This window comes from Vulpes vulpes, chromosome 3, assembly GCF_048418805.1.
Source record: "Vulpes vulpes isolate BD-2025 chromosome 3, VulVul3, whole genome shotgun sequence".
NCBI classification, from domain to species: domain Eukaryota; kingdom Metazoa; phylum Chordata; class Mammalia; order Carnivora; family Canidae; genus Vulpes; species Vulpes vulpes.
Genome location: NC_132782.1, coordinates 101,563,623 through 101,586,069, shown reverse-complemented (window position 1 = coordinate 101,586,069; position 22,447 = coordinate 101,563,623). Strand labels below are relative to the sequence as shown.

The 22,447-nt window shown below is 43.7% G+C and overlaps 1 long non-coding RNA gene across 1 annotated transcript in view; it reads right to left on the bottom strand.

Annotated features, from left to right (window-relative positions):
- LOC140598312 (uncharacterized) overlaps positions 1-10,059 on the bottom strand; it is an 84,031-nt gene extending 73,972 nt beyond the window's left edge. Inside the window, exons 1-2 of the long non-coding RNA XR_012000633.1 lie at positions 9,971-10,059; positions 2,868-2,958 (exon numbers count right to left, since the gene is read on the bottom strand). This is a non-coding gene — a long non-coding RNA (uncharacterized lncRNA). The remainder of the gene's footprint in view (positions 1-2,867; positions 2,959-9,970) is intronic.
- Positions 10,060-22,447: the final 12,388 nt, after the last annotated feature.

Here is a 22,447-nt window from a genome sequence, read left to right as displayed (position 1 = left end):
GGAAACCTGACAGAGAAGGCCAAGGGGAAGAGCAAGAGAAGCAGAAGAGCTGGAGGTTTATCAGCCACCCTTAGGGAAGATTCCTGGAAGCTGCGTAGTTAGATATGGTCACAGCTCCCTGCAAGGACCTCTTTATTCTACATTCCCTGTGCCCAACTCAATCTCTTACACAATGGGGGTGGGGTGAGGAGGGAAGAACACTGATCTTTCTAAAAATGGAGATAAATGGCACCAACTATGGTGTTCCTTCTGCAACTTAAGAAAAAAATCATTTGTTTGCAAGATTTATCGAGATGGAGACGGGTAGTTCTAAATCACTATGTTTAAAAGTGATATACTAGTCTACTGTGAGAATTTACCGCCACTTACATTCTGAATAGGATAACATTTTTTTCATTTTTTTTTTCTCTTACAAACATTGCTGTAGTAAATGCTGTACTATCTCCTTGAGCGTATACAGGAGAATTTCCCTAAAGCATATACTTAGACGTGGAAGGTTTAAGGGATGGCATCTATACATTTTCAGTTTTTAAAGATATTTCTAAGTGGTTTCCCCCAAGTGGTTATGTCAGTGTAAGCCTTCTGCACATCCCATTTTACTACCAACATTTTATTTTACTGGACTTTTTAATCTTTTCCAAAATTATAGGTGAAATCATAAAATGTACCCATTTTAAGCGCACAGTTAAATAAATCTTGACAAATGCATCATCCCACCCATGTCAATACTGCCACAATCAAGGCTCAGAATTATTTCGATCACATAAAGTAATCCCTTCATGCACAGTCCGAAGCCAATAGATTTGAAAAATGTAGATGAAATCCAAATATTTCTTTAAAAACAACTTAGCAAAAATGACATGAGAAACATCAGAAAATCTGAACACTCCTTTAGCTAATAAAGAAACTGTATCTACAGTTATAATCCATCCCTCCTACACACACACACACACACACACACACACTCCCAACCCAAACGACTTTACTAGTGAATTCTTTTGAGTGAAGGAGAGAAAACAAACAAAAAACAAAAACAAAAAACAAAACAAAACAAAAAAACACCAAATTAACAAAATTCTTAAATTCAGAACAATCTCATTCAAAATCCCAGCGGGAAGGGACTACAGGATTCTAAAATGCATATGGAAATGCAAAGGATCAAGAGAGCAATGATAATCTTAAATAAGACCGAAGTTGGAGGAAAGCTGTTGGGGGTGTTAGGAATGTTCTATGCCTGGATCAGGCGCTGGTCTCTTGGGAGTAATCACTTTATACAAATTCAATGAGCTGTTCTCTTGAGGTTTATGCACGTTGCTTTATGTTAATACAAATGTTTACAAAACAAAACAGCCTCCCCTACAAAACCTTCTATTTGCCAGGAGCAAAGTTTTCCTGGAAAGTCCTCTTTATTTGTACCTGGCCCTCTGGTGGGATATATTTCAACTAATTAAAAACATGAGCGCAGGGCAGCCCAGGCGGCTCAGAGGTTTAGTGCCGCCTTCAGCCCAGAGATCGAGTCCCATGTCGGCTCCCTGCATGGAGCCTGCTTCCCCCTCTGCCTGTGTCCCTGCCTCTCTCTCTCTCTCTCTCCCGTCTCTGTGTTTCTCATGAATAAATAAATAAAATCTTAAAAAAAAAAAAAAAAAAAACATGAGCGCAGGAATCAGACTCACCTTCAAACCTGGCTCCACTGCCTGGATTGATAAAAATGACCTTAGAAAATGGATTGGCAGCGTCCAGCAGCGAACATGTGTGCACCCAGCCTAGGACCTTGCCCCTAAGCTGCTAAGCATACACTTATCATAAGTGAGATATACAGTCAAAAATTTGAAGTTCTGGGGCAGCCCGGGTGGCTCAGCAGTTTAGCACCGCCTTCGGCCCAGGGCCTGATCCTGGAGACCCGGGATCGGATCGAGTCCCACATTGGGCTTCCTGCATGGAGCCTGCTTCTCCCTCTGCCTGTGTCTCTGCCTCTCTGTGTGTGTGTGTCTCTCATGAATAAATAAATAAAATTAAAACAAAAAACTCTTTTAAAAAAATGTGAAGTTCTAAGGACCGATCACCTTTGGGCAAGGTGCTTCCTTTACCTCTTTGAGTTTCAATTTCCAAATCCGTAAAATGGACATCCTGTCGCCCACAGCTACCTCGCAGGATGGTGTCTCGGCAGGGAAAGCAATCAGGACTAGCATCCAACGTACAGTACAAGCTCAATAAATGACAGCTGATGTTTTCATCCGACTTTCAACGTCACACACCATCACCTGTGCCCTCACGGGGTATAAAATACCACCCCTGCAGCGCTGCACTTCTCCCCACCCCAGTGTCTACACTGTGTTTACCAAGTGAGACAGCCAGGGTGGGCAAGGTCATTGTGTTTGAGAAATCTCAGCCTAGGTCTGCACAAAAGTCCCCAGTGGACTAAATGGGGAGGGAGGGCTGCTGCAGAGCACCCCCCGCCCCTTGAAATGGGAGCTCCCTCTCCTCTCCCTTGTCTGAGACCACAGGACCCTGCCCAGTTCAGCAAAGGCCTCAGCTCACACCCCCTGCTCACTCCTCCCCGCCAGAGTCGCCGGCAGTCAGGGCCCTGCCTCTGCGGAGTTCGCTCCATCTGGAATCCTCTAGGGAAACAGACACGGATCGTGTACACCGCAGACTTAGCCTTTATATTTCATTGTGTGTCTGTTGAGACGTCGGTGAACCAGATGTGGTTTTCGGCAGACATGACTTCAAAAGCCGTGAACACACTTATCAGTAAACTGCAGAACACGAGGCAGCCGGCAACAGTCAAGGTCACTGACAAGTGACATGGCAAATAAAGGGAGATTAAAAGCCATGCCTTGTCTGACATGGGCCCATTTGATACTTACCAATGGCAGGATATGGAACATTGCTTACTCTTGATGGGAAGTCATTGAACATAGTGTAATTTCTTGGAAAGTGAATCCCTGTCATTTTTCTCTAGGGGGAAAAAGAAGGAAAAGAAACAAAATAAACTACAGGTAGCTCTCTGCTGATGCTCTAGATGCTTGCATTTCTGTATTATTAACCTTTATTAAGAGTTTGCTGTTGGGGGCAACTGGGTGGCTCGGTGGTTGAGATTTTCTGTCTTTGGCCCAGAGCCTGATCCTGGAGACCCGGGATCGAGTCCTGCATTGGGCTCCCTGCAGGGAGCCTGTTTCTCCCTCTGCCTGTGTCTCTGCCTCTCTCTCTCTCTCTGTGTCTCTCATGAATAAATACATAAAATCTAAAAAAAATTTTTAAAAAAGTTTGCCATTGGCCAGATTTTCTGCTAAGCGTTCCCCTCTTTGATCCCGAGTTCAACCATACTTAACCTCATTTTAATAATTATTCTCTCCTTCCAGGAGGGGAAACTGAGACTCAGGAGATTTATGGTAACCTTCCCAAGACAGTCAGTGACCAGCCAAGACTGGACCACGGAGATTATGTTCTAACGCTTACGCATGATGACAGAGATTTACTCTGGGTGAAGGAGAGAGTGTATTAGGAGGACATCCAGATGGCTTGGCTTTCTGGCGATACGAACAATTGGCATGCACACTAGATCCTACCTATTTTTTGGACACCATCCTTCTCTGCTCTCGAAAAACGTGCACTCTAAAGAATTGCTAGAAATGGTCATTTGCATGCTGCGGCGGCAGAACCAACATCCCTTGATTCTGCATCTCTGTAGCATAAGGAGGATTTCCATAAATCAAGCTTTCTTCTATCCCAAATAACACTCATGTATGCCAAGGAAATGCACTATTTGAAAAAGCCTATTCATGAGGCATACTTTTGCTTTTCACCCACCAATCTATTATTAAGCGTACATTAAACACACACACACACACACACACACACACACAGAGTTTGTAAATCAGGTTTAAACCACAGGACAAGGGCACCTGGGTGGCTCAGTGGTTGAGCCTCTGTCTTTGGCTCAGTGCGTGATCCCGGAGTCCCAGGATCGAGTCCCATATCGGGCTCCCCAGAGGGAGCCTGCTTCTCCCTCTGCCTGTATCTCTGCCTCTCTCTGTGCATCTCTCATGAATAAATAAATAAAATCTTTAGAAAAATAATTTTTAAAAAACCCACAGGACACATCCACTAAAAATAAACCAAATTAAAACAATATTATTCTCCAAATACCTAGTGTCCTAAGTTTGTCCAGGCAGATGTAGGGTAGAGTCACCCCATCCTTTGAGTTTTAAATATATTTGGCCTACGCTGCCATCCCAAGTCCTGTGAGTCTAACAACCTCCGAAGATTTTTGTGGAATCATCAGGGTTTCTGTTCCTCTTGATCATGTCTGCCTGCAAGTTCCCACATTTCCCCTCCCCCGTTTACTCTCCTGGTCATTCACATTCTCTATCTCAAGGCTGTTCTCTTCTCTCTGTACTGTGTGGACCCAAGTAGTCACAGCTTCCTTTTCTGGTGTTCCTTAATATGTCTGTCATTATCAACACTTAGAGGTGGCCAAGAGGGGTTCTAACACAGCAATGCCAATACCTCGAAATTTGCCATTAGATATCTCAAGTCCACTTGACCCCTAACTCAACCTCTACCTCACACTTCCAGAAATGGTAGAAGAAGCTCTGTTCCAGCCACTGTGGCCCCTCATGGTCCCTCAGTCATGTCAAATTCATTCTTACCCCAGAGCCTTTGCACTTGTCAGATGACTATCCCTCAAATAGCTTCAGGATTGTTCTGTCCCTTCCATCACATCTGTGTACAAGGTCACCATATTGGAGACACCTTCTCTGACCATTTCTCATAAGCCCACCTTGGTCTTGCTTTCCTCCTTTGTCTCTGCAGCTCTCATCAACACCTGCCATACTGAATATTTTTCTGTTCACGTTTTTTTTTTTTTTAATCTGTATCCACTGCCAGAACTCATGTCTTGTAAGGGTGGTGATCTTACCTATTGTGTTCTTTCCTACAACACCAGGATCTAGAATGGAGTGCATAGTGGGGGATTAATGCAATGTGTTGATAGAGTAAAAGAATCAGCAAAGACATTTTCCATTTAATTAAAGTGCTCTTTTTCAGGAGCAGTGTCAACATGATCACCCCAAAGTATAATTAAGTAATTAGGGTGATATTTTGCCACCACAGAAAAAGCACCACATGGACAATGTTATACTGGAGGAGAACTCATGATCTGGGCTAGAATCCAAAGATTTTTATGAAAAAAAAAAAGGTAAAATATCTGATTAATAATTTTAGATTGGTTGGGTTGAAATGATCATATGTTAGATATTTGGGGATAAAGGAAATACATTATTAAGTTAATTTCACTGATTCACTTTATTAATTCTTTTATGATTTATTTATTTATTTGAAAGAGAGAACAGGGGGAAGGAGCAGAGAGCGTGGAAGAGAGAGTCGCAAGCAGACTCCATGTCCCCACATGGAGCTCCATGTGAGGTCCAATCTCACGACCCTGGGTCATGACCTGAGCCAAAGCCAACGGTCAGTCATTTAACTGACTGAGCAACCTAGGGGTCCCTCACTTTACTTTTTAATTCAGCTATTAGAAAATTTTAAATTACATATGTGGGGGTGCCTGGGTGGCACAGTTGAACATCTGACTCTTGGTTTCATCTCAGCTGGTGATCTCAGGGTCATGAGATGGAGCCTCATGACGGCTCTACACGGACTCTGCTTAGGCTTCTCTTTCCCTCTGCCCTTCCTGCTCATGCTCTGTCTCTAAATTTTAAAAATCTTTAAAAATAAATTACATATGTGACTTTCCCTTGGACAGCACTGTTCCAGATTCTCACTCTCCTCTTACACACGTGTGTACATGTATCTTATGTTTACTAAAAATAGGAGCACACTGCACATACTGTCTCATCCACCTGCTGTTTTTACCTAGAAGTCTACCAGGAACATTTCTGCATGCCAGGAAATTAGATTCTCATCATTATTTTTAATGGCTCCAGAGTATAACACTAAATAAGCACCTCAGAATTTATTTAACCTATAATAGAATTTTTCTAGGCTACTTCTTTTCCTTTTCTTTTCTTCCCTGTTTTCTCTTTTTCTCTTTTTTACTGGTAGATCATGCCCTGTGACCAGTTGCATTACAAGAAACCATTGTATGTGTTCTGTTACTTCCCTAGGATAAATTCCTAAAATATATTTTGGGTTCATGGGAACCAAGTAGGTGGCAAGCTCCTTGGACCAGCAACTTGATGAAGTGGGGATGCTATGTGGTGAAGCAGCAGAGGATTTCAAAAGCCTTTGACCAGTGGCTTCAAGGTTCGGAGCATGTAGCCCCAAGTCACAAGAAACAGCATAATGGGGTGTTGGATATATAGGCCCTGGAGGCAGACAAGCCAGGTTGTGACCCCAGTTCTCTGTCACTTCTAACTCTGTGACTTCTAGCCAGTTTTGTAAACTTTCTGAGCCTTGGTTTCCATACTTAAGAAACAGGAGTATTAATTGTACCTCCTGTGTAAGATTACTCTTAGGATTGATTGAAATGCCATATGTAATTGTCCAGCACAGTGCTCAGCTCTTGGCAAATCCTTTGGTAACATTTTTGAGATCTGGTTTGGATATGCCAATCAACACACACACACACACACACACACACACACACACACAAATTTCTGCATTTTTATCATACTCTCCCCTCTCTCAACTACTTTTTTCAAATAGAGATCTATTTGCTAAAATAAATTGAAATGGGTAAAGAATATGAGGCACAATTTATACTAGATATATCTGCAATTACTAACTCTGAATTAAACATATCCCTTCATGAATAATGAAGCAGAAATAGGCCAAAGGAAAAATGAGATAAGATCTTAAATCCATGTATTTTTAATTGCTTCATTATCTAAAATTTGCTATGAATAGCAGTGGATACAGTTTGCTGTTTAAAGCACAAAAAGAAATAAGAATTTTCAGCCAAATCACAAAAGGCTATCAAAAATTAATTTTGTGTGCTGTGATCATTGAAAATGTAAGTGATTTTGAGGCAGAGTGACATTAAAAATACCATTTATATGCTAATAATAAATGTATTTTCTTCATTTTGATGCAAAATAAATTTTATTTTCATTTTAATGAACTGTAATGAATTATAAGCTTTCTCTTTTTATCTTTGGGTAAAAGTTTGGGACAGATAGCTGAAGGTTGGCAGATGACAGGCAAAAGGTCTGAGAGGGAATGAAAGTGGGTCAGGTCCTGTCACCTGGTACTGACCTAAACTGCATGGGAACCTCTGGAGCTGACGTGGTTTTCTCTAGGTTTTTAGAAATTTCTAACAGATTTACCTCAGAGGTAGCAAACTATCCATTTTGGTGCCATATTAGGAAAAAGGTATCTTTTTTTTTTTTTTTTAGGAAAAAGGTATCTATGAACTATATTGAATGGATCATCCTTTATTTCTTACATGGAGCAATATTCACATTCTGGAATTTGAAAGAAGAGCACAGTTATGTGACTCTTGGCATGCATATCACTCTCTGAAGGATATTTTTCAATAATATTTATTCTTTGCCGAAGCCTTACCCTTGCCTGGCACTTTGCTAAGTGTTTGATCTGTTCTTTGACCTAATCTTCATCATAGGTACGTCTTTTTTTTTTTTTTTTAAGGTTTTGTTTATTTATTTATGAGAGACACACAGAGAGAGAGGCAGAGACACAGGCAGAGGGAGAAGCAGGCCCCCGTGGGGGGCCAGACGCAAAACTCAATCCCAGGACCCCGGGATCATGACCTGAGCTGAAGGCAGGTGCTCAACCACTAAACCACACAGGTGTCCCCTATAATCCTTGTCTTACAGGTGAGAAACTTAAAACCCAAAGGAGATAAACAATGCCACAGATTGTCAGTTGTGGATTTGAACTCATATCTGTCTTTGAGTTAAGTGCCATACAGTTACTTTATGTATAGTGTTGACTCCTTTAAAAAGAAGAAACAGGACATTAATGTTTAACCCAAATAAAGGAATTGCGAATGGTAACATTTCAGGCATCAGTGAAAAAAATGCTGGGGGGAGAGGAGGGATGGGAAGAAGGACATGGGGGTGCCCTGGATTGTCACTGCCCATTCTGCCTCCAGGATGCAGGAACCTGCTGAGTACCTCACATGGGTCCTGGCTACCATTAAAGACTGATTTGTTATTTTACTATATCTGAAAGGATGGAATGTTCGAGACTTCCACACATGCATGCAGGGCCATTGGCAGAAAATACCCAGAGCCTACTCGGCTGAGAGGCCATTCATTTTCCACTGAGGGTCTGACATTATTCTCTGATATCTGACTTCTTTGAAGTGAGGAGCCAAGTTTCCAAATTCATTTCTGTGTTCCCCGCACCCCTTACTCTTAGATCTCGGATTGCCTTTGCTGACTTGGTTGTTGATGCTAATTCCCTTTAACCAGGGTCTCTTTAAGTGGGACTTTGTGAGTTATAGAGCAGTAATTCACCCCTTCAGATCTAGTGGACCCAAGGCCATAGGCCGGCTCCCATTAAATGGAAAGGTCTGAATTATTATCCTATAATTCACCTCTTGGAAGTGTCTTAATTCAATTACACTGTGTCCCTGAATGACTATTAAAAGAAATAGAGAAAGGGTTCTGGATCTTTTTTGTTACAATCCAAAGTAATTTGCAGTGCCAGAGAGTTCTTCCTCTCAAGTTGTTAGGAAATTAAACAGAAAGATGAAAGTAAAGAGCCTCTTATCACTGGCAATGTTACACTGTAGACAATCAGTCGAGTTTTAGCCAATGGAAACATGGCAGGGGTCACAGCAATCAAGTGTCTTTTCTGTGACCAAATAAACCCTTTTGATTTATATCTTCCCCCCCTTCCTTCCCATTTTTGAACTGTTCTCTTCATAAGTTTAAGACTGGCGCTCTCTTCTGTTATAACCTGCCCCTTAGGACAACATAAGACTTTGTATGATAAATGCAGATGACTAAGGCTTGGGGGCCTCATTAGCTTCAACAGAAGCAAAGATAATCCAATGCTGGCAACAACCAAAGAATATCTGAGATTCCCTTGGGTCTTGGTTTGGGTTCTCCCAGAAGCAAACCCCAAGACAAGGACTTATACAAGCCTAGTTGAAATGAGAGGGAAAAGTAGTGAGATTGGGGAGGGAAAGATGCTAGTTCTCAGTGTATCAGGTGGGATGCTCCTACAGGCAACCAGAGGCTCAGTCTTGCTGGGGAACCCTAGGGAATGGTGTGGAACAGAGCAATAGGGAGTGGCAGAATTTATCCCAGCTTCCCTCAGGCACAGGTGGAGAGCTGCTCAGGAAAATGATAAATTGGCCAACTTTGTCCCTGCTTTCCTCATGCACTTCGGGAGTCTAGGATTTGACCATCCAATTGCCTGTGTTCCACTTCACCTCCATGGATATGGTCAAAAACTATAAAATGCCTTTCTAAAGCTCAGAAATACTCATCCTCAGCTCCAAGCCACATCTATTGGTCAATAAAGAGCACAGATAAAAGCTTGCAGGGTCTCAGGCTCAAATCCTATCATGTGATCATGAGCAGTTACTACTGTAAGACTCAGGGTTTTTTGGTTTTTTTTTAAGATTTTATTTATTTATTCATGAGAGACACAGAGAAAGAGAGGCAGAGACATAGGCAGAGGGAGAAGCAGGCTCCCTGAGGGGAGCCGGATGTGGGACTTGATCCCAGGACCCTGGAATCACGCTCTGAGCCAAAGGCAGATGCTCAATCCCTGAGCTCAACCCCTTGGGTATCCCCAAGACTCAGGTTTCTCATCTGCAAAATGGAGGCAGTCTTTCCCAAGGTGCTGTAGGAAACCGCCCTTACCTTAGTAGGATGCCTAGTACACAAATGGCCACTATGATCCAAGGAGATTAATGCGGCTTCGCTTTGGGGGTACATCGGAAAACCATTTCTCCAAATTGGGCAGGTCTTTAATTCACTATACCTCCTTCTTAACCTGGTCTGTTTCTAACTTTCTGGATCAATTTACTCACATATGCAGAAAACAGATGGCTCCCAAGAATCTAAGTAGAGATCGTCCTCTGGTGATGCACAAACCACCTGCAGGCAACATATATGGCTTTGGCGACATCCTGCAAAGAATATTAAAATGAATGAACGTACTTAAAATTTCTGATATCTATCAAAATGTCAAAAGGTCTTGCCACGCTGGGTCCGACTGCCATTCTGCAGCATTGGCTGGATGTGAGGGACAGATGCTTTCCAGCCTGGGTGACCCCCCACCCACTCACCCCCAGAGGCTCCCAGTTCCCACCACTCCCTATTTTAACAGCCTGCTTTATGCCTTCCCATTACCTGCCTGGCCTCTGTAAGGCATTTTTGAGTTTAAAACTTCGGTTCCAGCTCTTCCGACCAAAAGCAGTCGCTCTAGACATACTCCCGCATAAAAACAAAAGTCTATCCAAAATGATTTATCTTTTTTACTTCATTTTAATGAAGAAAAAGGCTATTGAAATGTGAGTCATATAATCAGCTACGGATAGAGTATGCAGAAGGATGGATTTTGCTGCTGCTTAGGACCTACTAATGGAATGGTTCTGGTTTAGAATGGGAAACTGTGCTTCACCAGCAAGAATTAGAGAACCAGACTGGGCAGTCATGGCACTAAACAAGCCAACAGGCACAAAGCTACGCCCCTGGAGTGTGCAGCCCACAGAGATGCGATAAGGCCAGGCCCGCGCTGTAGACTAATAGCCTTGTAATTGGCTGATCTCCATCTGCCTCTTGTGAACAGGACATCTTTTGTACCTGGGGTGGTTGCAGACATGGAAATGAGGAGCTCTGGGTGGTGACTACTTAATAGGGAGGAGTGCTGGGCACGTGGTGGAGAATCGCTTCCGCTGAAGGATAAATAGGGCAACGGGTCAGCCTTGTGTGAGGTCTGGGCGGAAGAGGGCCATCCCGGGGCCTCTGGCCCATCTGCCCACTTTAAGAAATTTGCTGACCTCATCAACAGATTCCATCTACACGGGCATGTTCTGTTTCACACAGGATTTCCCAACCTCCCATTGCCGACATTTGGGGCTGGGTCATGCTTTGTCTCTGGGGGCTGTCCTGCACCTAGGAGAATCTTGGCGGCACCTGTGGCTCTGTCTCCACCTGTGTGCTACCCATCAGGAGTAGCCCCTCCCCGATGTGCAACCACAAGTACCCCCAGACACTGCCAATGTCCCCTGGGAGGCAAAATCGCCCCCAGCAGTGAACCACTGGTGTTAGCCTGTGCAGCATTTAGCAATTTTTGCAAATTAGTGGACTCTCTTTTAAAATTAAGTAATCGCACTTTAAATCTTAATTTCTGGGGACACCTGGGTGGCTCAGCGGTTGAGATTTTCTGTCTTTGGCTCAGGGTGTGATTCCGGGGTCCTGGGATCGAGTCCCACATTGGGTGCCCTGCAGGGAGCCTGCTTCTCCCTCTGCCTATGTCTCTGCCTTTCTCTGTCTCTCATGAATAAATAAATAAAAATCTTTTTAAAAAAGAAAAGTTCAGATGAGTTAGCCATACAGAGTCTAGTCCCTTCCCTCTACATCTGAGCCTCTGTTACCCCTCTAATTCCACCTTCTGTACTTCTGCCCCCCACCAAGTCCTCCTGTCTGCTCACTCTCCTCCAGTCACACAAGTTACTTTCCAGATGTGCTCCTACCTCAGGGCCTTTGTACCTGCTGTTCCTGCCACCTAAAAAGTTTTCCCCCCAGATGTGAGGAAAGTGCTCCTCACTTCCTTCAGGTCTTCACCCAAGCATCACCTTCTTGGGTAGGGGTCTTCTGTGGCCACTCCACCTACAATTTCATTACCTCTCCTTCCCAAATTCCCTACCCCTCTCCCATTTTCTTCTTTTTTTTTTTTTATTTAAAAGATTTTTATTTATTTATTCATGAGAGACACAGAGAGGGAGACAGAGACACAGGCAGAAGAAAAAGCAGGCTCCATGCAGGGAGCCCTATGTGAGACTCGATCCCGGGACTCAGGGATCATGCCCTCAGCCAAAGGCAGATGCTCAACCGCTGAGCCACCCAGGCATCCCTTTATTTTTTTTCATTAGCATTTATCTAACAGGATATAAAACATCCGTCTTTACTTAAAAATCTTGATAGTTTGTTCATCATAGATATTTTTGCATTCATTTTATTTTTTTAAGATTTTATTTATTTGAGAAAGAGAGCATGAACGGCGGAGGGGCCGAGGGGGAAGAAGAGGGAGAAACAGACTCTGCGCTGAACAGGGAGCCCAACTTGGGGCTCGATCCCAGGACCCTGAGACCATGACCTGAGCCAAAGTCAGCTGCTTAACCAACTGAGCCACCAGGGGCCTCTGCATATTTACTTTTATCACTGAGTTTTTGCCATCCTCCCTTAACTTTTGCAAAGTACATGCTTAATTTGTCTCACCCTAGTCCTAGCACCTTACATATGTTGACTTATTAATCTTGCTTATTGTGTGTCTACCTCCAGCACAACGTAAGTTCCATGAGGACAAGGCTTTTTATCTACTTTGTGTGCTGCATGAGATTTGCGCCTGGTATGTAGTATGTGTGTGATACATAATTAACGAATGAATGAATTCCTGCCAGGCAATACTTACCTAGAGCTGAGATTCACTATCCCAGTTTTATTCCTAAATCCATGCATTCATTCATTCATTTTGCAAACATACAGGACACCTACTAAATACCAGGCATTGTGCTGGGTCCCAGAAAGGAAGAGGTGAGTGAGTTCCTTCTGTCCTAAAGCTTAGGGTCTGATGGGGGCCAATTACAATATAGAGAAATAAGTGCTGTGATAGAAACAGAAAGGTTAGAACTTTAAAATATGAATTGGAGGGGGAGTCACAAGTCATCACAGTGGAAGTAGACAGCACAGAAGGTTTCCATCAGCAGTGTACATACTTCGCAGAACCAAAACTTTCCTCAAAGATCCAGAGACACAGTCCATATTTCCCATATGTATTCCACAAATATGTACCGCGTATCCAGTAGCTGCAAATCACTCTCGTAAACCCGAAGAATACCATGGCAAGAAAGTCAGAGGCAAACATAAAATAATAAATTCCAAAATTTCTATTTAACTGCTATTATAAGTGGTCTGAAGAAGATGTAAAGAGTATCAAAAGAGCTGGAAAGTGGAGCCCATCTTAGACTAGAATTAGTGAAGCTTCACTGAAGAGATAACATTTGAGCCCTACAAAAAGGAGCTGACAAAACAAAAAATGCAAAGGAGCAAGGCTGTTCCAGGTAGAGAATACAGTAAGTGCAAAGGCCCTGAGGTGAGAAGGAACTAACAGCAAGTCAATGGCACTGAATTGCAGACTGCAAGGTCAGAGTGGAATGTGGTGGAGAAGGACAGGTAGGCAAAGGGTAAGGCACACAGGATGCTGTGAGCATGTTAAGCACCCTGCACTTTATCCATGCGGACTGAGAAGGGAAACTATCTACCCTCAGCTTGGACACTGAGAACCAAAACTACATCCTGCTGTCTACTTGAACATGAATTTGTGCTACTCCTCTACTTTATTAGCATGGCTCCTCCCCTACCCCCAAGTCTCCGGCGCAGGGAAACAATCTGATATTCACTATAAGAACATAAGAAATACTCATCAACTCTTTGTACACTACCAATGGAAATTTGCCAATGGAAAAATACCAAGTTTATACTCTAAATATTTCTAATCCCTTACCTCAAAATCCACACCTTAGTGTATCCACCAACCCCGAGCTATTGATTATCCTCACCCAATCCTAACCAGGCCCCCACTTTGAAAGATCTAGTCTTTAACTTCTAAGTCTTCTGGCCTTCCTTCCCCTCATCTGAGATCCTGCTATCACTCCATGAGGAGGGGTGCTTCCTTACCGCCAGAAGCAATCAACTCATCTTTGTCTTACCAAGAGGTGGGTTGCATTGGTGATATTAGGGAAGAGCTTCAGACAGGAGCCGTGGAGGGAATGAGAAGGGAAGTGACTAACAGGTGTATTGAGTCTGCCATAGAGTGAAGTCCAGAGAACATCTAAAAAGAGAATGCTACTTGGAAATGGCATCTGGTCTTTCTTGGCCACCTTTATGCTATCTAAACAATCAGAAAAAAGCAGACAATGCCAGTGGGGGAGAAAGAAAACAAAAACCAGACAGGAGGCCTTGGTCAAGGGGAAGGAAATCCAGGAACAATGCCACCACAGGCACTGCCATGCTTCTCTGCAGCAGAATCCAGGCTCTGAATCCTTTAAAGATGGTTTTCTTTTTTAAAAGATGTTTTTAAGTTGCTTTTTTAACCTATACACTGGAAATTGCACAGGTATCGTTTTGTCTTTAATCAAGTGAGATTGCACCATAATTTTGTTTAGTCATTAAAATGTTCTATAGCAAATCTTGTCAACAAGAGCCATTTAAAGGATTTTAATCAGTCTTCGTCAATCTTGAACAAGGTAGCAGTACAATATTTGCAACAAGACAAGTGGGATGTGAGATGCCCAAGACAAGCAGCCTGAGCATCCCGAATCCATTGCTGAGAGCTGTTTCTGCTCCACTTGCTTTTTTTGCTGTTCAGAGTTGCCAGTTTTCACATCCATCACCATGTCCAACTTAGCTTATACATAATAAAGTCAGTCCAAAAGGTCTTAAGGAGTACATGTATGTGTATAGGTGGGGATAGGAAGGCAGAAGCCATGAATGGGTGGTATTACCCACAAGGCAGGCAGTTACTCCCAATGGATTTAATTTTAAAAACAAGAATCATCCCTTATGTGTCTTTGTCTCACAGAAGATGCTATAATCCATGCAAAGCCTCTAAGGATTAGGGACCCTTGAGCAGAAGGGAAAGCCCAGAATGTGCTGCTGGAAGTGGAACATCTTATAAGGCATCTCTCAGATTAAATGTCCAGCCCAGCCCTCTCTCCTGAATTTTATGATTTCAGGCATCCATTCACATCTGTATCTGCTGGGATTCTTTTGGCAGCAATAACAGAAATCCCAACGCAGACTGTCCTACATGATATTTTAAAAGAAACAACAGGCCCAAAATGGAGTCACTTGTGCTAAGCCCCACAGCCCCAGCCAAGACTTAACATGGGACCTAACTACAGTTTCAGGCTCCTCCAGGAATGTAACCTTTAACCAGTCAAATTAGAATTACCTAGTTAGCACTAGTGACGTCATCTGCCTGATAGACCCCTGTCTTTCCCCAAAGCAAGGTGACCTTGCTGAAATAATCTTTGCTAGAAACTTCCTTTCTTGGGGCTCCTGTGTGGCTCCATCAGTTAAGCATCTATCTTTGGCTCAGGTCATGATCCCAGGGTCCTGGGATCAAGTCCTGCATTGGGATCCTGTCAGTAGGGAGACAGCTTCTCCCTCTGCCCCTCCCCACCACTCGTGCTCCCTCTCTTTCTCTCTCCCTCCCTCTCTCAGATAAATAAATAAAATCTTTTAAAAAAAACCCACAAAGACATAAAGAAACTTCCTTTGTCTTCCTCATTTTGCCTATGAAAGCCTTTCATTTTGTACAACTCCTCAGAGCTCCTTTCTCTATCTGCTAGACGGGATAGAGAATCATGCTGCCTGATTCATGAATCATTGAATAAAGACAATTAGACCTTCAAATTGACTCGGTTGAATTTTGTTTTTTTTTTTTAACAGGGATAAGAAAGCAGTTTATCAAATTTTCACTTAGACGTCCCACCAGAATTGTCGGCTGAATGGATCTAAATAAAGTCTCATGAGAGAGTCTGCATCATGTGGATTCTGGAACCAGACAGCCTAGGTTTCAAAATCCTGGCTCTGCTATTTACTAGTAGTGTGACCTTGAGGAAGCCACTCAACCCTCTGTGCCTCAGGCCTCCATTTGGAAAACAGGAATCATGATGGTCCCTCCATCACAGGTTAGCTGGGAAGGTCACCAGTGGATGACTGTAGCCTGTTTAAGAATGCTGCTTGGTGCATAGTGAGCTCCATATGCATTTGAGTCTTATTTAAACCCTGAAAGTCACACCCAAACTTGATTCTTCTGGGATTCTCATCTCAGAAAACAGCATCACCCTCCACCCAGGCCAAAACCAGACTAGGCTACATCCCATGGTGCTCTATGTATTTCTTTCTTCTAATACTTAGGACAAATCCAATCTTATATGGTTATTTGGTAATTATTAGTTTAATGTCCGTTTCTCTCTCCCACTCAATGCTAAGACCTAAGGCAGTTGAGATTTTGCATCTTGTTTATCAGTGGCTGGCACACAGTATTGAATGAAAGAATAAAACAGTTGGAGGGCTCACGAACTGTTAACAATTAGAAACTCTTAAGAAGTCACAAAAATGGAAATGGATGACAACACAGGGGGTGTGATTTTGTGATTTATAATAAGAAATAGATCTTTTGCTCTTTGTCCCCATTTGGCATAGAGTTCCTGAAGCCATCATAATTTCCAAAGTGTGAAGAATGATCAAGGTGTATTTCGTTATATTAATGAAGTGGCTTTTGGGTGTGCCTAAGAATGGGGGCTGGTTGCCAGTAGACCAATGGTATGCTTAGACAGTCAGTCTTCTCCTCACCCTCAACTCCAAGGAAGGGAGAGGGACTAGAAATTGAGTTCAATCAGCAAAGGTCAATGAGTTCATCAATCATGCCTATGTAATGAAGCCTCCATAAAAATCCAAAAGGATTGGATTGGAGAGCTGCTGGGTTGGTGAACACATGAACAAGTGGGGAAAGTGGCATGCCCAGAGGGCCACGGAAGCTCTGGCATGGAAGGTCCCCCACACCTTGTCTTATGCATCTCTTCCATCTGGCTGTTCCTGAGTTACATGCTTTTATGATAAACTGACGATCTAGTAAGCAACATGTTTCTGAGTCCTGTGAGCTGCTCTAGCAAATGAAACAAATCCAAGGAGGGGGTCACTGGAACCTCTGATCTACGGCCAGTTGGTCAGAACTACAGGTAACAACCGGGGTTTGTAACTGGTGTCTGAAGTGGGCAGAAGGGAGCGGAGTGGGGGCAGTCTCATAGGACTGAGCCCCTAACTTGTGGGATCTGATGTAGATGGTGTCAGACTTAAGTTGAATTGTAGGACCCCCAGTGGACATCCAAGAATTCTTTGTTGGTGTGGATCTCACTCACATAGACACACATACACCAGAATTGGTAACCACAAATTCTTTAAGGGTTAAAAATCATTCATTGCTTTGCTTGATGACACAGTTAAGGAAGGTGGAAGATGTTGTGTGGATACAGCTAAGATTACCATTGTCTGGTCTGCTTGACTGCTTTTTCTTTAGGGTGATGGAAAAACAATGCCTAAAAATGTGACTTGGAGTCATCTGACAGGTGGAGCTGGGAGAGGCTGGAGGGGAGCTGAGATGGCACACTTTCCAAAAGAAGAAGGCTGCCCAGAAGGTGCTGCTTCAGCGTTGTGAGTCTTCACCATTCTTAAACTAAGGCCATATTTCCAACTAGTTTCTGGGTGTCCAACCACATGTCCTTCAGATTCTCAAACCAAACGAGCCAAAGTTTGAGTCAGTCAACCTCTCCCCCAGATCTCCTTTTCCTAGGCTTATGACATTCACATTCACCTGATCACCCAACACTAATCAAAGAAGTCTCCTGGATTCCACCCTTCTTCCTTCAGCCTCCTCTGGCCCCATTCTCACTCCATCAATACTAAATTGGAAGGGAGATTAAGAGTTCTTCTTACAATTATCTAGATGGGAGGCGTGGAGAGCTTGGCCCAAGACAGGGCCCCATATGTGAGTTCCCTTTTCTGCCAGACAGAACACCCTGTGCTTGTGGGCAGGGATCCACGAGCCAAGAAAGTCTGCATTATCCCCAAACTGGGCACCACAGCAAAGATGTCTGGGCCCAATTAAGCTCCTTTCCATTTGTTTATGGAAATTAAAAGATATTCCAGTTCCAGCCGTTATCTCCCTCAAAGCAGGCTAAGGAAAAAAACATCATCTTTGAGTTTTCTCTGCTTATCATATCTTCTTCAGCATCAGAGAGAGATCCCTAACTTGTGAAAAAGGTAATCCATTCCCTTTCCCAAAGTAAGGACTACACTGTCCTTAGAGTGCACACTTGTCCAGCTTTAAGGACAATGAGCACCATTTTGCCTGCGTGGAGGACCAAACTCTCATCACTCGGGAATCTGGATATTCAGAGAACCCCTTATGTGGGGTCCAGCACATGATCATGATATAAAGACCAACTCTTGACCATGACCACAAATGCAACTCCCTACCTACTTTTCAGCCTCCTCCCTCTCTCTCTGGCCCTAACACACTCTGCTTTGGACACATGGCCCTTTATTTCTTTTCACTTCCCCCAACGTGCCGTACTAACTGCCCCTCTACCTTCGCACAATCTTTCCTCTATCTGGAATGTTTACCTGGTGAGGGCCACACTCCCTACACACCTCAGCAATAACATCACTTCATCCTGAACCTTCACTGACCTTCCCAGTGACATCAGCTCCTCTTAGTACATGCGCTCCAAGGCTTGCGTACCTCCAATGGTTTAGATTTAGTTGTGTGATTCTTTCGCTTATGTCTGCCCCTCCCACTAGACTGCATTTCTCCGGACAGTCTTGTCAATTGATTCCCAGAATCTAATACACCAGTCTAATACAACAGTCTTGTCAATGGATTCCCAGAATCTAATACACCATCTGAACACAAGAGGTATCCCCCAAACTTTTGTTTAATTACTATCCAGCAGTTTGCTAAGCACTGGACATGTGTACTTGGATCAGATACATACAGTCTAGTCTCAAGAAACCCACAGAGTAGTCGAGGACAGGAACACAGAAAGCTATAGAAGAGTGCCATTAAAATGTACAGGTCAGAAGAGGGGACTTTCTGAATTTTCTTTTTTTTTTTTTTACTAGAAGGAATCAGAAAAAGAAGAAATGTTAGATGAGCTGAACCTCAAATGCTAGATCAGATTTGCATCCACCTCGAAGAGGGAATGACAACCCAGAGGAGGATGGGACAGTAAGAGCAGGGAAGGTATAGGAGTGAGAACACAGAGCACTCAAAATTAAAGTGAGTGTGGACAATGTGGTGTGGACGGTATTCACGGCCAGCCAAGCACAGCGCTTCACCACCTAGAAGGCTCCCAAAGGGATTAGAAATGGAAGGTTGGCAGATGACCACAAAGCACCATTTTTTCAATGGTCAGGTTGGTGACCTCAATGCAGAGTTTTGATAGAGCTGAGTAGGAGCTCACTGCACGGGCTTGGAACTCCCACCTCCCCACCTCCCCACCTCCCCAGGCTGCAAGAAAGAGCCTGGTCTGACCTAGTTTGGGTCTGAGCTTTTCATGAGTGTCCCCACCTGTTAATAAGATCTTCAGCCCTGATGGATCCAATTAGCATTCCATTACCTCAAAGAGGACTGAGGCAGGCAAGAGGCAGAGTGGATAAGGCAGGGGGGAAGGGGGCAGGGGCCAAGCGAGGGGAAAAGGAAATTACCTTGCCCTCTGGGCAGGGGCAATAATGGGACACAGAGTTGTGCTTCCTGTTTCTTCCACCAGATGCAACTTTCCCTCTTGACATAATTAACCTTTATTCAAGCCTCAAAAGCAAGCACAGACTTCACCTGTCACCTCTGAAAGCCTCCTCCTGCCTCTTTTGTTTTCATTTATGTGTTTATTGAAATATTTTTATCTTTTATGGCAAGACCATGTAACACAAAAGTTCTATTTCCTTAGCAATTTTTTTTTCCTCATAGCGAATTGTTTAGTGTGCAGTATATGCCCTATGTTGCAAAGATCTCCGGAGCTATCATGCCTCAATGAAGTGGCTTTATTAAAAAAAAAAAAAAAAGGAAGCACAGGGCAGGTGTAGTGTGCAAGAGCTCTGTGGACCTCATGAGGGCCTGAGGACTGCCTCTTCCTAGGGCTGAGACCTGAGGCCTCTGCATGGGCACAAAGAGTTGTTGCCTTTGACTTCTTTGCTGAGGGGCCCAAGAAACCCTTCTTTCAAACAGAAGAAAGGCAGCTCCTACTGTGAGGCATGGCCCCTTTAAAACTGTCTGAGGCAGCAATAGCATTTTTGCGGCCAGCAGACCCTCCTGCCTGTTGCTGCCTCAGGACCAAATTCAGCTCAATGGACTCTCAACACTGGGACCCACCATCCCAGCCAGCGCCTACAAAGATACTCAGCCCAGATTTAGCCAGTTTTCTTCCTCACACCCCACACCTCCCTGCCCACCCTTCTCCCAGGTTTTGTTTGCATCTTTCACCATCATTGGGTTTTCTGCAACTTTGAGGTGAGGACTTGGGTCTTACTTACCTATACGTTCTCTCCCATACACACACAAAACGATTCGCACCAAATTATGATTATTTTGCACAATCTATGGCAGTCCTAATTATGCTGCTTAAAGCTGAGGGACCCCAGGCGAGTCACTTAGCCTTTGCTTTCACCATCTGCCCCTGTAGGCGGGCCTAATGGTCTCATCGCCTAGGACTGTGGTGAGGATGAGCTGACATTAGGTGTGGGAGGGGTTCACGGTGAGAGGACAGTAAGGATCAGTGATTATTAGCAGGCACTCAATCAGGGTGTTTATCAAATGGAAGAGTTAACAGTCGTCCCTTCTAAGGGCTCCAAATGTGTTGTGTGTATATGTTGAGCCCAGGATGGGGAAGAAGGAAGGGGAAGACAGACGGAAGCCCCCATCTCAACTGGAGTTGGGAGTTTGGAAGAACAGTGAGCAGAAAGAAATGGAGACATGTCAGTCTTCTTGGAAATCTAGGGCATTAGCTCATTTCCCTTTTAAAATAAAATAGGTCAGCTAAGTGAAATTGTATGCTCTGCCAAAGACATCCTCTGTGCATTTCTAAGTGTGAGTGTAAGAGAGGAAGAAAGAGAAAGGGAGAGAGACCCAGCTGGGGAGCTTTGAAGGGTAGGGATTTTCCTGTGAGTGTGTCCATATGACCAGAGTCTCCTTGTGGGACTTCACACTATTCCAACCTTCTCATGTGGGAATTACAGTCATCTGTACTGTACTGGGCACACAAATTATCTGTTACTGCTTTTATGTATGTGTGTGTTTCAGTGGGGGCATCCTAGTTAATAAAAGAGTCAAGGAGGGTTTGGCTTCAAACCCTAGTTCTGACACTCACTCTGGGTGATCTTGGACAATTTACTTTAATTGCTTTGAGCCTCAAGATCTCAGTATATCACATGGAGTCAATATGCCTTCACGTTGGCTGGCTTTGGTGGGTATTAAGTTAGATTCATACCTATAAGGTGGGGTGCACAGAGGATGCTAAAAGCAGAAGGGAGGGGTTAGTGGCAGTAGCAGCTGGAAATTGGAGCAGCAGTTGTAGTAATATAGCCCCAGCAGTACTGATGGTTCTAACAGTCATTAATAGTAGCAGAAGTAATGGTGGTGGTAGTAGTAGGAGTCCTAATGGCAACATTTTCTTCTCTCTTCTTTTGGCTTTATTCTCTCACTGGTAAGTTTCTGGCATCTGATGCCATCCTAGGAATCCTGGACAACCTTCTCAATAATTGACCATAGAACAGGGACTCAGCAGAACTACAAGGTATGTTCCTACAGTCCCTCATTACAACTGAGCATCACATTAAGGAAACAGAGATGCTGCTTCATTGTACCCTGGCCCCTGGGTTATCTTCAAAAGATGCTGGGGGGCTGGTTACTGAAAAAAATTCTTCTCCATGGGCAGGTAACTTATTTGCAAGTCTGCCTTAAGCACTGTATCCTCTCATCATCGTCTAAAGGGTGGCAGTGACCTTGGCAAAAAATGTGTGTGTGTGTGTGTGTGTGTGTGTTAGAGCAGATCAGACCCTAGAAAGACAGAAGTGCTGAGCTCTTGAGCTTGAAATCCTCCCTGGCAGACAGCCGCTAACTCTAGTCAAGCGTATCCACTCTTACAAGGCGATAAAACACTTTGAAAAACTGCCCGCCGTTCAACTGTGATCTCAAATCATTTTCTTTTCCCATTGATTCCTTGTTCAAACTTCCAGGGAAACTAATTCAAAAGAAGGTCAGTGTTTTTAAAAGGGGGGCTTGTTATTTCCTGCACGTCTGGTTTAGGCTGTTTGAAGACAATAAAGAACATCAGGAGGTTTTAAGTTGTTTCCTTTCCACCAAAATCACTTTCAGTATGAAAACCACATGTGACCTCACACCCACACTTATTTATAAGCCTGTCTCTCCCAAACGTCTCTGGGAGGATAGCACCAGCTGGACAGGTTCCAGGGGCACCACTGTTTAAATGGAGATCACAGTGGTGATTTCTGGGTATGTACTACCCTTGCCACCAGCACCCCTGGAGAGCTGACTTCATTCCTTATGGGCACTGGTGGCAGAGCGTGAGTGGATCTGGAGGCTGTAGGAAACCTTATGTCTAGAGCCAGTGTTGTTGTCTTCCAACTAGAATTCAAGGAGAGGTTTCTGGAAAGAGTGTGGTATGAAGAGTGCTCTTGTAATACCTTAAGTCAATTTCCAA